The sequence below is a fragment of the Lepidochelys olivacea genome, assembly GCF_965140295.1.
Source record: "Lepidochelys olivacea isolate rLepOli2 genome assembly, chromosome: 5".
In the NCBI taxonomy this organism is placed as follows: Eukaryota; Metazoa; Chordata; order Testudines; family Cheloniidae; genus Lepidochelys; species Lepidochelys olivacea.
This window is the reverse complement of record NC_140415.1, coordinates 114,096,610-114,111,077: the sequence shown is the minus strand read 5'-3', so window position 1 is coordinate 114,111,077 and position 14,468 is coordinate 114,096,610. Positions and strand designations below refer to the sequence as shown.

The following is a 14,468-nucleotide window of genomic DNA, read 5'->3' as shown; positions in this document are numbered from 1 at the left end:
AATAGGTTTAATTTTTCCTTCAAGCTTTCTACAGAGTTTGGATACATTTTACGTCACTCAGCAATGACTGTGTGGCACTCCGACATTAACTAATTGTGCTGTATTTATACATGTACATTGCCTAAAAATCTTGCATATAGGGGAAGTTAACAACTGCCTCTTACTGCAGTCTTGGAAATGGCTACAGTCCTAAAGGTATAATCACTGAAGACATTGATATAAGTTCTCCAAGTATTTATTTTGGCTTTTAGCAGTGGAAGCTGCATTAACAGTGAAAACAAAATGACATGCTCATATGATGGGTGTGGACATCACGAGATTTGTAGATGCCTGGTGGAAGAGGTTGGGAAATACTAGTATCTGCTTCTCCTCTCTCCCGCTCCCAGAGTGCTTAGACACATGTCCAGAAACAATAGGGACTTGTAAGAATTTCGGCAAATTTCACTTTAAATTGTGCAAAATTTCTCTGAAATTTTTCTTTTGTACTATTGTATCTAAATAACAGATATTACTGGTAAGTCACAAGGAGAGTCACTTATAAATATTTATTAAAGGGAAGATTCTCAAAAGTGCCTAAGAGATTTAGGAGCACAAGTGCCACTTACTTTTGGTGGGATTTGTGCTCTGAAGTCATTTAGCCATTTTTGAAAATCCCACCCTAACTTATTAAACTAATTGGCAGCTAAATGGAACAACATCAAAGTTTATTAAAGCAAAATTCTGGAAAATGTTATTGACAATTCTGCAAACATCTGCTTACTTCAAGATGATACAGAATACTTTAAGTAAACATGACACAATGATGACACAGATTGCTTTATAAAAAAACCCTCCAAAAGTTACAATCTGTGGAAATCAGAATATCCGCCTTTGTATACAACAGTGAAAGATCTCCCACGATGAAAAAGAAAAAAAATATTCTTTTAGTTGCCCTCTAAAGTATTTTCATAAAGACTCTTTCATAAATACTTATGCACATGTGTAACTTCACAAATGTAAGTAGCCTAACTTAATTCAATATATGAATTCAGAGAACCCAGTTTTTAAATACAAGCTACTTAATAGGATGTCCTTGGATCCTCTGAGCTGACACATAAGTGCTTGTTTTATTTGTCTTGATCATCTAGCTGGAGGAAATTAAGAAATCCATGTTTAAAAATTAACCCTAGAGATATATAAAATATGTAGCTCCTTTCCACTGTATTCTATTAATTGCTGTATATGACACCACATTGCCTTCTGTTCTCTGATCATAGGATTAAGGATCTTAACATATACACACAAGGAGATGGAGGTGAGGTTATTGAGAGAAGCTTAACTCTGAACAGCTTGACTTTTGTGCACTAAAAATCTCATCTATAAAACATTACATTTCAAATTTAAACAATACAGAGGACAAAATCCTGTAGTCTTAGTAAGGTCCTAATAGTAAAGACAACCCTTATGTACACAAGAAATCCTCTCTGATAGAGGAAGTCTGCTCGTGTATGGTTTACTTGCCTGAGTAAAGGTCTTCCAGGTCACATACTGAGAGAAGATTTCAGGATGCGTCCCGTAAGTGTAGATGGGGGGAAAGAGGGAGGTTGTACTTTACTTCAGAAAATAAGCAATTTTATAAAAACAAGGAAGAAGCCTTTTTAAAAAAGGCCATTAGACTTTTAAAAAAACATTTGAAATGAAGAAAAGTTTTAAAAATATCAAATTAAAAATAACAGGAAAGAATGAGAGCGAGAGGGAGCCCCCATCTTTCCTACAGAAAACCCTCAGAGTTTAAAGTTTACTTGTCTTGAGGCCAGTTCTCAGCATCCGGGTCTAGCAACAGCAGCTCTTTTAAAAGTTCTTTGTGCCACCCACACAAGTTTTCAATATGTTATCGATCAGTTACAAATAAATGTAAGCAGCTAATGAATTAGGGCTAAGTTCATCTCCACGGAAGACAGGAGTCATACTGGGATGAATGAGGCCCAATCCTGCAATTCACGGTGTGTCTGCTACACCCATGCAACACATCAGAATGATAGTGCATCCTGGGCAAAAATACCCCACAATTATACAGTCTAATGTGGCTAGCAAGCGAAGCTCACTGCACCAATCTCTGCCCTGTGGGGTTTTCTGGTTAGTTGTGCTCCAGAGACTGGAACACTCTGTCTCTGACAGAACACCTAAGAGCTAGATACCTAACATGATGTTTAGCTTCCAGTCTACGGCTCAAGTCAGCCAAGAAATAGTAAAGAACAGTCACTGGGCCCAAATGAGAAAAGACCCCCATCCCTTTTGAACTCCCATCCAAAGGTGGGGAGAGGAAGCAACAGCTGAAATAAACTTAGGCATTGCAGCAAGTGGGGGAATAAGTGAGCTGTATGAATGGTTCAGGTGTAGTTCATGGGATGGCCCTAGCCTATCCTTACCCATGACCTTCTCCTCCTTCTATATCAAAGAGAAAACCATTTTAATTGGACTCAGAAGTCAATGTTCCAAATTCAAGTCTAGTATAAAAGGGTGCAAGCCTCATTTAAGCCAATGGCATTCAAACCGCTTACCCAAAGATCAAATTTAACCCAATGTTGCTATGGTCAATAAATGATAAAAAGAAAGAATGAGAAGGTTACGACAGAAAATCAGGGAAAGAGAAACATACAAAAAGGGTAAGGGAGAAAAAGAAGTGAAATACTAGTTAAAACATGAGATCATGTTATATTTTCCTTTTAGTATCAGTTGGCTGGCCTCCCAAAGCAACTAAAAAAAACACACAACAAGCCAAAGACATTTTAAATTAGATGAGTCTGACTTCTCAATCAACATTACCTGCCTGGAGAGAAAGTTTCTGCATTATTTTTCAAGTTTTGGTTTTACGATCCGCTGCAATTTAGCTAAATTTAAAAGTATGTCCATTCTAAAATGAATACTATGGAAAATAATCAAGTTCATTCCAGGAACTGTAAGACTTTGGGGCTTAATGACTCAAAAAGCATGTGTTTTTGTGTTAAGTGTTAATGCATGTGTTTTATTCTCTCATCCATATTTTAGCCATCTTTACACCAAGGATGTTTGATCAGCTTGAAATTAATGGTATGCTCTTAACCAAACGAGCTTTTCATTCCTTGTGTATTTATTCATCACTCAAAAAGTCTTAAACCAACAAACTTACTTTTTAAATGGGAATTACTCTGGTTTTCAAAAAGAACTGTCCAGGGGAATCCCATATAAATGACAATACTTCCAAGAAATGTCTGCTTAAGAATTTACATCCAGGGATTGAATAATTAAATTACTGTTTATAAAATGCCTGGAACCTCTCCTAGGTGTTATGTTTTTTTCAGTTGTAACCTAAAGCAGAAGCTACACTCAGAAAATTGGTTCTGAATCATTCCCTTCTTTTGAAAAATCCACAGGAAGGGATAAAATTGAAATGCTGAGATTGTCTGGTGAGCAGCTGGGTATTGCATTGGAAGGGCCTGATCCAAGCCCACTGAAGCCAATAGTAGGCTTTCCACTGACTTCACTTTACACTGGATCAAGCTGAAAAAAGCAGTGCCAAGCAGAAGGACCCTCTTTCTTCTCCACTGCCCACCAGCCTGCAGATATTACGTTTTAACAGCCCCTGTAGCATGTGAACTTTCTTCCCAGTTAGTTTTGGGTAGAAAATTAGTCTGCTCTAAGATTTGAGAGCAGCATCAAACAAAGTTACCCCCATGTACTGAATTTTCAGAAGCAGCTACATAAATTGCATGTCTATATCCCACATATATGTACAAACAAGTATATGACCTTGTAAGAGGGACTAGTTATCTTACTTCCTACTGGCATACAAATAGGGAATTTGTTTATGCAGTTTCAGTAGACAGCATCACAATGTTGCTCTATACATAAATTAGGTTCAGTTTCTTATAGAAAATACATTTCAAAATACATTTTCATGGAATGCATGCTCCTTTTCATGGCTTATCCCTGACATTATGAAACACCTCCATTTGACTCCAGTAATGGCTTGCTTCTGATCACAGCAAGAAAATGCTCATCAAAAGGTGGGAGTTAACTCAAAGCCTCATGTGTGGAAAATAGTCCCCAGAAAATAGATTAAGCAGAAAATCAATTTGGTAGAAAAGTACAAGACATTCAAGGTGAAGGCTCAGGTGTACAAAACTCAGCACTCTGCATCACCAGAAATAACTAAAAGGGAAAATCCACCTACACCTCACTAGCTTTTATACCCTTCATTTAAGCTGGCCACATTTCCCATTGCAGACTAGAAAATGAGAAGTGTCAAAACACCTCAGTGTTCAGAGTCATGGGAGTAGGTAAAGCAAAAATACCTTCCTATCATCTGGTTATCCAGCAATCCTGGGCAGATGTCTCCTTGATTCAGTGAAGCCCATAGTATGGGCAGTAAAGGGGCAGGAAAACTCTCAAAGATACATCTCAGAGTTTCCTGTCCATTGTTCCCTAAGGGAGAACAGAGTCAGTGGTTTCAAAGATTAGAGGGGTGAGACATCCCAACTCTACAAATCCTGGGGATCCACAGAGAAGGGCACCCCCAGATCTGTGGAGTAAGGAGCCATCCAGGTTGACAGTTTATGACTCCAAGCTGCCGTTCTGGCCCATCCTTCCAGCAGCATAGCTTCAATCATACTTCAATCATACCGCCATTGGCTGGGCCCCTCTGTAGCTGCTCAGTCGTGACCGGGGAAGAAACACAGAGGTAACTAATACATAGCTATATTAATTCCCTTCTGTATTTCCTCAGAGTCCCCTTCCTTTCCTCACCCCAAAATCACATGCAGTGCCTTCTGCATAAAGCCCCAGTAGAGTGCCATCCACAGAATGCAAGGAAAGGAGGATAGGTTTTGGTCTATCAAGTATCCATTTGATGGACCAGGAGTGAAAAAGACAGCAGACCCTGAAATATTATGATAGAGAAGAAAGAGCACTGATACTACACTCAGATATTTTGGACTTGACAAAACTTAACACAAGTGAAGACGGTGATTTTGCTCTGTGATTCAGTTTTGGTTGATGAACCAGGAGAACTTGCTAAGCTTGTGACAGCAGAACAAACAGTAGTGGCCACAGAAAACAGGAGTGGCCATGGACAAATTTACCTCTTCTGGATGTATGTTCTGTTTTCATTAGCTTTGACATTTTAGAGATCAGTCTACATTACAGATGGTATTTGCCAGTGGCTGTGGGCTGGATAGATTAAAGTTTACTAAAATAACAAATCAAATACACAAATGGTGGTTTCTACAGTTGTACGGGCTGCTTTTTTGTGATTAGTTTTGATTAAAGCTAAACAAAACTCTTCAGATATATTTTGGCTTCAATTAAATCTACTTAGTTGAACTTATCCCTTTAGCAAAACTCAGCACTAAGGTTTTTCCCACTTTGGTGGAATTTAAAAAAATATGCCATATTAACCAGTTTACCCACCTGGATAAGAAAACCCTACTACCAGGACTTTTTCAACTCTATACCTAATTCACTTGACCATACTGCCCCCCCAGGCAATCCACATCTTCTCTGAATCTCAGTTTCCCACCTGTACAGTATAATACTAATAATACTCAATCACTACAGGCCAAATCCTGCTTGACTGACTTCGTTTTCATGGACTTCAACTGGAGTTGTGAATACTCATCAACTATAAAAATGCAGGCCATTCATTCAGATACCTAACTGTAGACATCCAAGTTTGAAACGTTTGTCCTAAAATTACTTATTTGGGAAGCACTGTGACCTAGTAAATTTGGCATAGGACTGGGAGTCAGAAGACCTGGGATCTAACCTTGTTTCCAAAACTGATTTGCTGTGTGACTTGTGCAGGTCAGTTACATCCACAAAACCTCAGTTTCCTCACCTGTAAAATAAGATGATACCTACCTTCTATAGAACATTTGTGAAATGCTACCTAAGTACAAAGCATTAAGGTCAATTAGTGGTAGAGGTGGGAATGGAACTCAGGAACCCCTGCCTCCTAATCCTATATTCAAGGTGCTGTCGATGCAGCAGATTGCTTTTCAAAAAATTCACAACTGTGTATTTTTGTGGGAAATTGATAGTTTAAGTGCCTAGATAAAATTATGTGCAAATTATTTTTTTATGTAAATTTCAAGTCCTTCCATTCATTTCAATGGGTATTGGTTCAGACCCATACGTATATAAATGTACATACAAAAACTTTCACTAGATGTTCTTCAGCGAGTTAGAGTTTGTTTTATATGCGGTATGTCAAGAAAAATGTTTTGGTCAAATTGTGCTCTGGGAAATGACTGAGCAGGGCCCTGAGGTTCCACAAGTTAACTTGTGGGAATGGGTAACCTACGAGTTCCTCACTGAAGTCAGTTAGGACACTAATGGATTTCCCATTCCTGTGGTTTGGGACTGTTTCCTTTTTTAAAGCAGTCATCCTTACACACAATGTTCTGTTTACATTACATCTTACACAGGCTAGATATCTTCTGGAACTTTAAAGTAGTACCATAAAAGAACAAATGTAAGAGATTAAATTTAAAAAAAGAAGTAGTGACAAAGAACTGATAGCTTCATCAGAGATGGTATACACATGGCAGTACTAATACAAGAAGATACAAGTAACAGCAGAATTAGTTTGATGTTACTGAATTCCTAGACCTTTTTATTTACAGCATGGCAAAAAATCAGTGAACGTCAAATCCTGCAGCCCTTTCTTAGGCAAACACCCAATGAAATCAATGGGCATACCTAAGTAAGGTCTGCAGGATCAAAGGGGCCATAGAGCGAGCTGGATCTGTCCCATCATATTTTAAGAGACCGCTTGTTCAGTGCAAGAATAACATCCCTCATCATTTCTGAAAAGGACATTAAATTCTAAACTCCATAGGTTGCTAATTAAATTTTATAGTGATTTTTGGAAGTCACTGGGATTTTTCCTCTGTAATAAATCTCAATATGGGCCATATATTCCTCACTGAGGCACTGTTTTCATTTTAACAGCTCTACTCTTTTATCCATTCAGTTTTCTATTTCTTGAGACCTTTGGGCCCACCTGAAATTTATTCCATTAAAGCTATCCATCTAAAAAAGGCTTCACTGCATTTTTGTAAGTTTCCTTTGTCATACAGAATTTAGTAGTCGGAAACAGATTCTTGAGAGAGCAAAGATGTCTTGACAGAAGAAAAAATATCACTGGAGGAAAAATGAAGTAATCTTCTCTAAGTTTAAATAAAATTGGCTCAACTTTACCTGTGTTTTGCATCAAAGCAGCATTTATTCTGACCTCACAGCAAACAATAAAAGTGCTATTCTACCATCAGCCTACTGAAATGATAGGCACAACATAATGAACGGCTTGCATATCAAAGGCATGCTTTCTAAGAAGCTTGACCATTGTTCAATTATCTGTTCCTCAAACACCTACTGTACAGATAGCTGCTTCAGTTTCATTGTTTATTACTTTTTTAAAATCACCTGCCGCTCTGCAAGTTGACAGCAGATTAATTCCAAACCCAAATGTTTGTGTTTTAAAATTCTTTTTATAGTAATTCACAAATGGGAGTATCAACCATTCAGGCATGGCTGGTGTGTGGTCTTTATACCCTTATTTTATGGACAATTTATTAAATTAGCTTGCGTACACTACATTTCACCAAGAATTTGTCCATTTGTCCATTGCCAGAATGACCCATTGTGCTGGACAATGTAATAAGATTAATACACATAAGAAAAGATAAAACAGGCTCCCACAACTCCCCCCCATAGATCTCTATATGGAAAGGATTCTTCCGATAAGGAAAGGGGAGCTTAGCTACCTCTGGGGAACTGTATTTCTACTTTTATCCCTTTCCCTTTTTGAACACATATGGACATCTATGCAGAGTCTGTGGTCTGTTGGATATAGGCAGGAGAGACTGGGTGGGCAAGGGAAACAGGAGGGGTGGGTTAGCTGTGGGGATGTACCAGGTCTCTCTCCCCACTGGGAGAATCTCTGAAGATGATAACACAGCAGATAACAGAGACCTCTGTATTATTGCTACAGAGTTTGGGGTTTCTGGGTCGAGAAGCAGCAGCTCCAGACAATCTCTGTAGCAAGCCTGGAATCAGAGCTAGTACTGGTATGTCTCCTGGAGCTGGGAATCACACCAACCGCTTGACGCGCCAACACACCCAGAGTCATGGAGATCAGAATCTGGCACATTCTGCACATCATTATATGCATGTGGTATAAAACTGTTGGGGGTCGGCTATTAAATATATATTTAAAAATAATACAACCATGAAACTGGGAAATTGGAGGCGAGGATCTCACTCAGAATTCCTATCCAGCAACTTTATGCTGGCCAGAGTGGTGTAAAAGGACTCTAAAATCCCCAGTATCCCCTCACAAGTCTTCGTGCAGGGGGCATACTGGGTGTGTAGTTGGGAACCGGAGGGATGTGCTAGGGGCTGGATATGTTGCAGAGATTCTGGGTAGCCCTAAGGCCCATACATCAGGCAAGTGAGACTGGCTGTGACTTAGGCCTCAGGGATGTCTAAATTATGCTGAGGGCCTCTCCAGCCTCTGGAGCAGCTCAGTATCCAAAAGGCATTAAGGTGCTTGAAGCCACCTTAGTTTCTCCCCTCCAGCCGTAGCTCTGTGCTGCTCCTGTTACAGGGATAGCAGAGAATCTCACCCTCTAAATTCATTTTCCAGCTGTCTCACTGTGTGACCTTGATCAAATCACTTAGGCTACATCTACACTGGAAACTTCAACATACTGCTACGGGAGTGCTCCCACGGCAGCGCTTTGAAGTGTGAGGGTTGTCACGCATGAGCTCTGGGAGAGAGCTCTCCCAGGGCTCCTGGTAATCCATCCCCACCAGGGTAATAGCGCTGAGCACTGGGAACGTGGCTCCCAGTGCTCAGAGCCTGTCCACACTAGCGCTTTAAAGCATTCAGACTTGCTGCGCTCAGGGGGGTGATTTTTCAGCAAGTTAGAGTGCTATAAAATGCAAGTGTAGACTCTACCTACACCAACGGGAGGGATTCTCCTGTTGGTGTAGGTAATCCACACACACTCCCCCTCCCGACCCCCAGAGGCAATAGCTTGACCAACAAAAGAATTCTTCCATTAACCTAGCGCTGTATGCTCTGGGGGATAGGTGAATTTAACTATGCCACTCAGAGGTGTGGACTTTTCACAACCCTGAGTGACATAGTTAAGCTGACTTAATTTTCTAGTGTAGACCAGGCCTTAACCATTGTCCCCCATCTGTAAAATGGAGATAATAGTTATCTAGACCACAGGAGAGCAGGGAGATTTAATTAATTTATGTCTTTAAAGTATTTTGAAATCTTTGGACGAAGAATGCTATAGAAAGTGAAAAGCAGTACTATTAATATGTACTGACAGTTGGAGGTTAGAATTTTTTATCTTTATAGGGGAACTATTGATCACAACAGTAGGGCTATTCCCTAGCTCTCTTAGAAAAGTCTCCCTAAGTCTTTAACTTTCAGAAGAAATAGCAGAGGAGACCTCAGTTTAATGTCTCATCTAAACAATCACTTATGTATCAAAATAAAGTTCCAATCACAAGATTTTTTAGACATTGTTACTAATATAATGGTCTAGATGACCAAAGTGCTGAACAAACATTACTCGGTTAATCATGAGGTACTAAAATGAATGCCACGTAACAGGTATGGTATAATTGTTGCAATCGCATGAATCAAATGCCAAATTTAGGCAAGAAAATTCAAATATCTTTTAAACATATTCCTTTTCCCTATGGGAATTTTTCATACAATTTTGAGAAGTCTTTAAACTTGTATTGGTTGCTACATCAGGAAGAAAAATGAATGTGACTATCTTATTTTCAAATTTCATGTATCTTAAACGTTTCTTTCTAATACAGCATTTTTAAAATACTCATGTCCAGTGCAGTTAGCAATAAACTCAAAGGCAGAAATATAAAACTATTTAGAAGCACCAATGTTCAATAGAAAAATACCTTTTTAAAAAAAATACTTTGAAAAAATATTTAGCATTTATCTTCAAAGCATTTTATAATCATCACAGTACCACATGCAAGAGTAAGCAAGTATTATCCCAATTTTACACAAACTATGAGACATGCAAATAATATTTTGGTGTGTTGAAAGGGCTAAAGAATCTGCAATCATAGACTTAAATTACTAATAAATCCTAATATCACTGACCCAAAATGAAAACGTGATAGAGGATAAAATCATTTTGATACATTCCAGTTTCTGATCATATGTTGCTGTCATTGTTTGTCATATAAATACTCCTATTGATAGTTAAAAGGTAGGTTTGCAGCTGGATCCTGCAATTAGCTGAGCAGACTCTCTGCCCTTGCTAAGGATTTCCCTTAAGGTGTTAAGCCTGCACTACCTGTTGTCAATGGAACAAGTGGGCCCAGAGCAATTGTTAGTAGTCCCTGGAAAGCTGATCGGTCATAGTTACCAGCTATCCTTGCTTCCAGATGTTTCTCCAGATGTCCAGGATCCTAATTATAAAGAAGCTGGAAAAAGGCAGATAGTGTGATTAACTATTTTTAAAAAATGACAACAGACTTATAGCACGAAAGATGCTAAAATACATACTCCCCTTGTATTACTTTTCCATGTCAGCAATTATTGCAGTTACCACAGGGATGTGTAATGCGATCAGGAAGAGGAGGGGTGGAAGCCCACAAAATACGCATTAAGAAATGGCCCACACGATGGAAAAATTTTGAGACCCCCTGTATTACAACCTATGGAGTGTGGATTTATGGAAAGTTGTTAGTAGTGCTTTTGGGACAGATCGTGCCTGGCCCTAACGCAGCTAAACAGGTGATTAAGAACCCCACCTGCTGGGACACCTCCCCATTTCTTCACTTGAGCGTGCAGGTGGAGGAGAATAGACTGCCTCCAAAGTGAAAGTATGCTACAGCCAGGAACAAAAGCTATAGCCGCTTTCTCTCCACTAGCAGCCCAGGGGAAACAGGGGAGCCATTGTGATGCTGAGTTACAGTTTTTCCCTGGCACGGTGCAGCTACGTCATATTTAGGGCACCGAGCAAAGGTTCAGTGTCTAGCACAGCTGAAATTCCTCTCACAGAAACAGCAGAAGATTTTACCTAATTTTCTTACCTAGTCTATATGTCGTGGCTATTGACTGCTCCTCTGAAAGGGTAGATTGAATACATGCCATCTCTCTGGGAAGTAACAGACAACATTCTCTGTATTATGCTACCAGGCTTTTAAGTTAGAATGCCAAAGAATTTTATGAAAGGCAAAATTATGTAGGTCTCAAACTAAAAGTCTTCTATTAATATGCCAGCCACACGCAAGGTAAAGCAAGCGAATGGAACAAAAAGAGAGGGACAGATGTGAAGGAGAGTTACTGGTTAAAGAGATTTCTCAAGCTGAAACTGCACCCTTTTATTATAATAATTGGGTTAGAGAGAATGACGTTATTTTGAAAAGTAAATTACCAAAACCACATCTAAATGAAGTATTTTTAAAGGGGCATTGTCAGCTTTATGTCTAGTGAATTTACAAAATTAAGCTAAAAGTTGTATTAGTGCAATATCTACTAATTTTGTGGGTTTAGTTACATTTTCTTAATTTATAAAACATTTCTCCATTGTTGCTGTGCGAAACACACACACAAACAATAGAGGAAGCTAAGGAAACAGTGAAAATGACTATATGAAGTGCTAATAATTGCACAGTGCAAACAAACTGATATTTCTCTATTTTTCTTAACCTCTCATTTAATAATAGTATATGTTGTAATAATAGTAGGTAAAAGGTTTTCTTCAGAAATTAGTGTGCTTGCATTTGACAGTGTCCCTTTAATTTTTTTATTTTGTTTTGCACGTTGGATTTATGCTTACAGAGCTGACTGTCTCAAATGAAAGCACTACTCTCTTGAAAGGTCAGACTTTACTTTTAAAATAAGCTTCTGGACACTTTACAATTTCAAACCTGAACTCCAAGAAGATCAGACTATGATTAAAATGCCAGCTGAAAATAAATCCCAACGGCTCCACATTTACAGCTATCAGAAAACAAAAAGAAACATCATTTGAATTAAAAAATAATTTCTTAGGTAGACAGGTGAAAAAATATACGTGCTTGACATTACTATTACAAAACTACTGGAAAGGAACAGAGATGTAGATATGATACTTCTCCTATAGTATTCCACAAGCCTACCCCAAAACATAAGCTATTGAAAACTAGCATATTGCATGCTAGTCCTTACATACGACAGGATACTATACCGTATACATACATGCATGTATTTTTTTTTTGTTTCTCCCTGTCCTCCAAATGCCAACTGCAGTTACTACATCATCTAATTTATAATTCCAATTAAAATAAAATGTACATTTATATAGCACCCAAAGTGTTTTACAAATCAGTGGTATGGACCACTTCTCCCAAAGGTGGAATATACAGCGCCTATTGAAGAGAGCACTGCAACATCACCCTACAGTCCAGGAAAGGAAGAATATTGGATTCCACTGAAATTGAGGGAAAGAGAAGGTGTGTCTACCTAAGTTAGCATTAGCCAACATATTGTAGAAACCTTAGTTATTTCAAAAGCAGTCGCTGTACTAATTTCCGCCTCCTTAAACTCTTCCACTACTGCAGCTACAGTGGCGGTGGTAACACCTACTTGTCTAGACATGGAGTTACTCCTGATTAGCTCCAACTACGGACACCCTTATTCCAGTGACCACACCTGGGGCTGGAGCTAGGGTGACCAGCTAGCAAGTGTGAAAAATCAGGACATGGGGTGGGGGGTAATAGGAGTCCATATTTAGAAAAAAGCCCCAAATATCGGGACTGTCCCTATAAAATCGGGACATCTGGTTACCCTAGCTGGAGCTTATGAGGAATAACTCCCTGTGTAGACAAGTCCTAACATTAATAGACAGTGACCTCTGGTGTTTTAAACACCCTCTTATACGACCCCGAGCGAGCAGAGTACGGTCTGGATAATCAGTGACGGCCAAGAACCTAGCTATGGCTAGCTGCTACCATCCCTGCCGTGCCAGAGCAGCACGAGTGGGAAATACTAGGAAAACAAGCATAGGGCAGCCAGACCCATCGGATCTTTACTAATCCCAAGCAACCGAAGTTAACTGTGCAAAAGATTTGGAACCAAGCGCAAAACGATCTGAAGCACGTGGTGACCCACCCAGCCGCCCACCAGCACCGGGTGGGGGCAAACTTTTGTTCCGAACGCTTCTGCGCCAAACACAAGGGATGGTTTAGAGGAAAGGTGCCTTGTGCTTCAAGCAGATGGGGAAGCTGGCCTCGCTGTCGCCAGCGCACACCAGAAAAGGCCCCTGGATTATTTCCCTCTTCAACGCCAAGGCGCCTGCCCGAAACGGGGCAGCGGGGTATTTTTGCCGACTCGGAGCCAGACGGAAAAGCGCTACCAACCCTGCAGCACCCAGACTTTCCTTCGAGGGCCCCCACGCCGCAGTCCTGGCCCAGCCCGGCTCGGAACGAACCACAGGACAAGACGCTCCAGAGACACAGACCCCTCCAAGCAGCCGGCACAGGGCTCCCCCTCCTCCCCTCGCTCACTGCCAGCAGAGCCTTCCCTGGGCAAAGTCCCCGGGCTTGCAGCGTTAGCGCCTTGCAAGCGCCCTCCCCTCTGCCCCTCTCCTCCGGGCTTCCCCCGGTTATTATTGGGTGCGCAGCTGCCGCCCGCATAAATTTAGGCGTGTCGGGCCCTGGGGGTGGTAGGACCGGTGCAAAGCGCTTTGTCTGGCTCCTCACGCCCCCATCCCCGCGCAGCGGAGCTCAGCTGCAGGATCCCGCCCGCCTTCCCCTCCTGGCTGAACGGCTGCCGTGTGTTCACCTGAGCCAGGTTTCCCCTTGTGCGCGGCAACGAGGGCAGCGGATTTCTCGCCCCGGCTGCGCGCTGAGGGGCCGGCGGCGCCTGGCGCAGCCTCGCGCGCTCTCCCGCGGCCGCTTGGTGCAGCCGCTGCCCGCGGCAGGCGCCTGCCCAGCAATGAGCGGCGCGCGGAGCGGCGCGCGGAGGACCCCGGGGGCGGGCAGCGGCGCGCGGAGGACCCCGGGGGCGGGCAGCGGAGCGCTCGGCCCCGGGAGACGGGGAGCAGCGCCTCCGTTTCCTCCCGCCGCAGCTGCAGAGCGGGCGAAGCCGCGCTCGAGTGACTTTCCCTTCCGCCCCTGGACGCCCTGCAGGAGCCGGCCGCGCGGCGCTAGAGGAGATGCAGCGGCTACAGCAGGTAAGGGCAGGGCGCAGAGCCTGTAACCCCGCAGGGAGAGGGACCGGTGCCGCCGCCCCCCGCCTCTCACCCGAGCTCCCAAATCTCAGCCCCCCCCATGCACCGCTGCCCCGGGAAGAGGGCCGGACAGGTCTGCAGTTACAGACCGCAGAGGGCACCTCCGTTGTCTCTGAAGCGCAGTTCGAGCCTCTGCTTCGGTCAGGGCGAGCGCAGCCCTGCGGTTACTGCGGCTTC

At 41.9% G+C, this 14,468-nt stretch overlaps 1 long non-coding RNA gene across 2 annotated transcripts in view; it reads right to left on the bottom strand.

Annotated features, from left to right (window-relative positions):
- LOC311521232 overlaps positions 1 to 13,961 on the bottom strand; it is a 36,751-nt gene extending 22,790 nt beyond the window's left edge. Inside the window, exons 1-3 of one of the 2 annotated variants that reach the window (XR_014711828.1) lie at positions 13,844 to 13,961; positions 11,110 to 11,174; positions 10,440 to 10,497 (exon numbers count right to left, since the gene is read on the bottom strand). This is a non-coding gene — a long non-coding RNA (uncharacterized lncRNA). Of the gene's footprint in view, positions 1 to 10,439; positions 10,498 to 11,109; positions 11,175 to 13,419; positions 13,545 to 13,843 lie in introns of those variants that run through there. The other variant, XR_014711829.1, reaches the window with a different exon arrangement.
- Between the last annotated feature and the right edge of the window lie 507 nt (positions 13,962 to 14,468).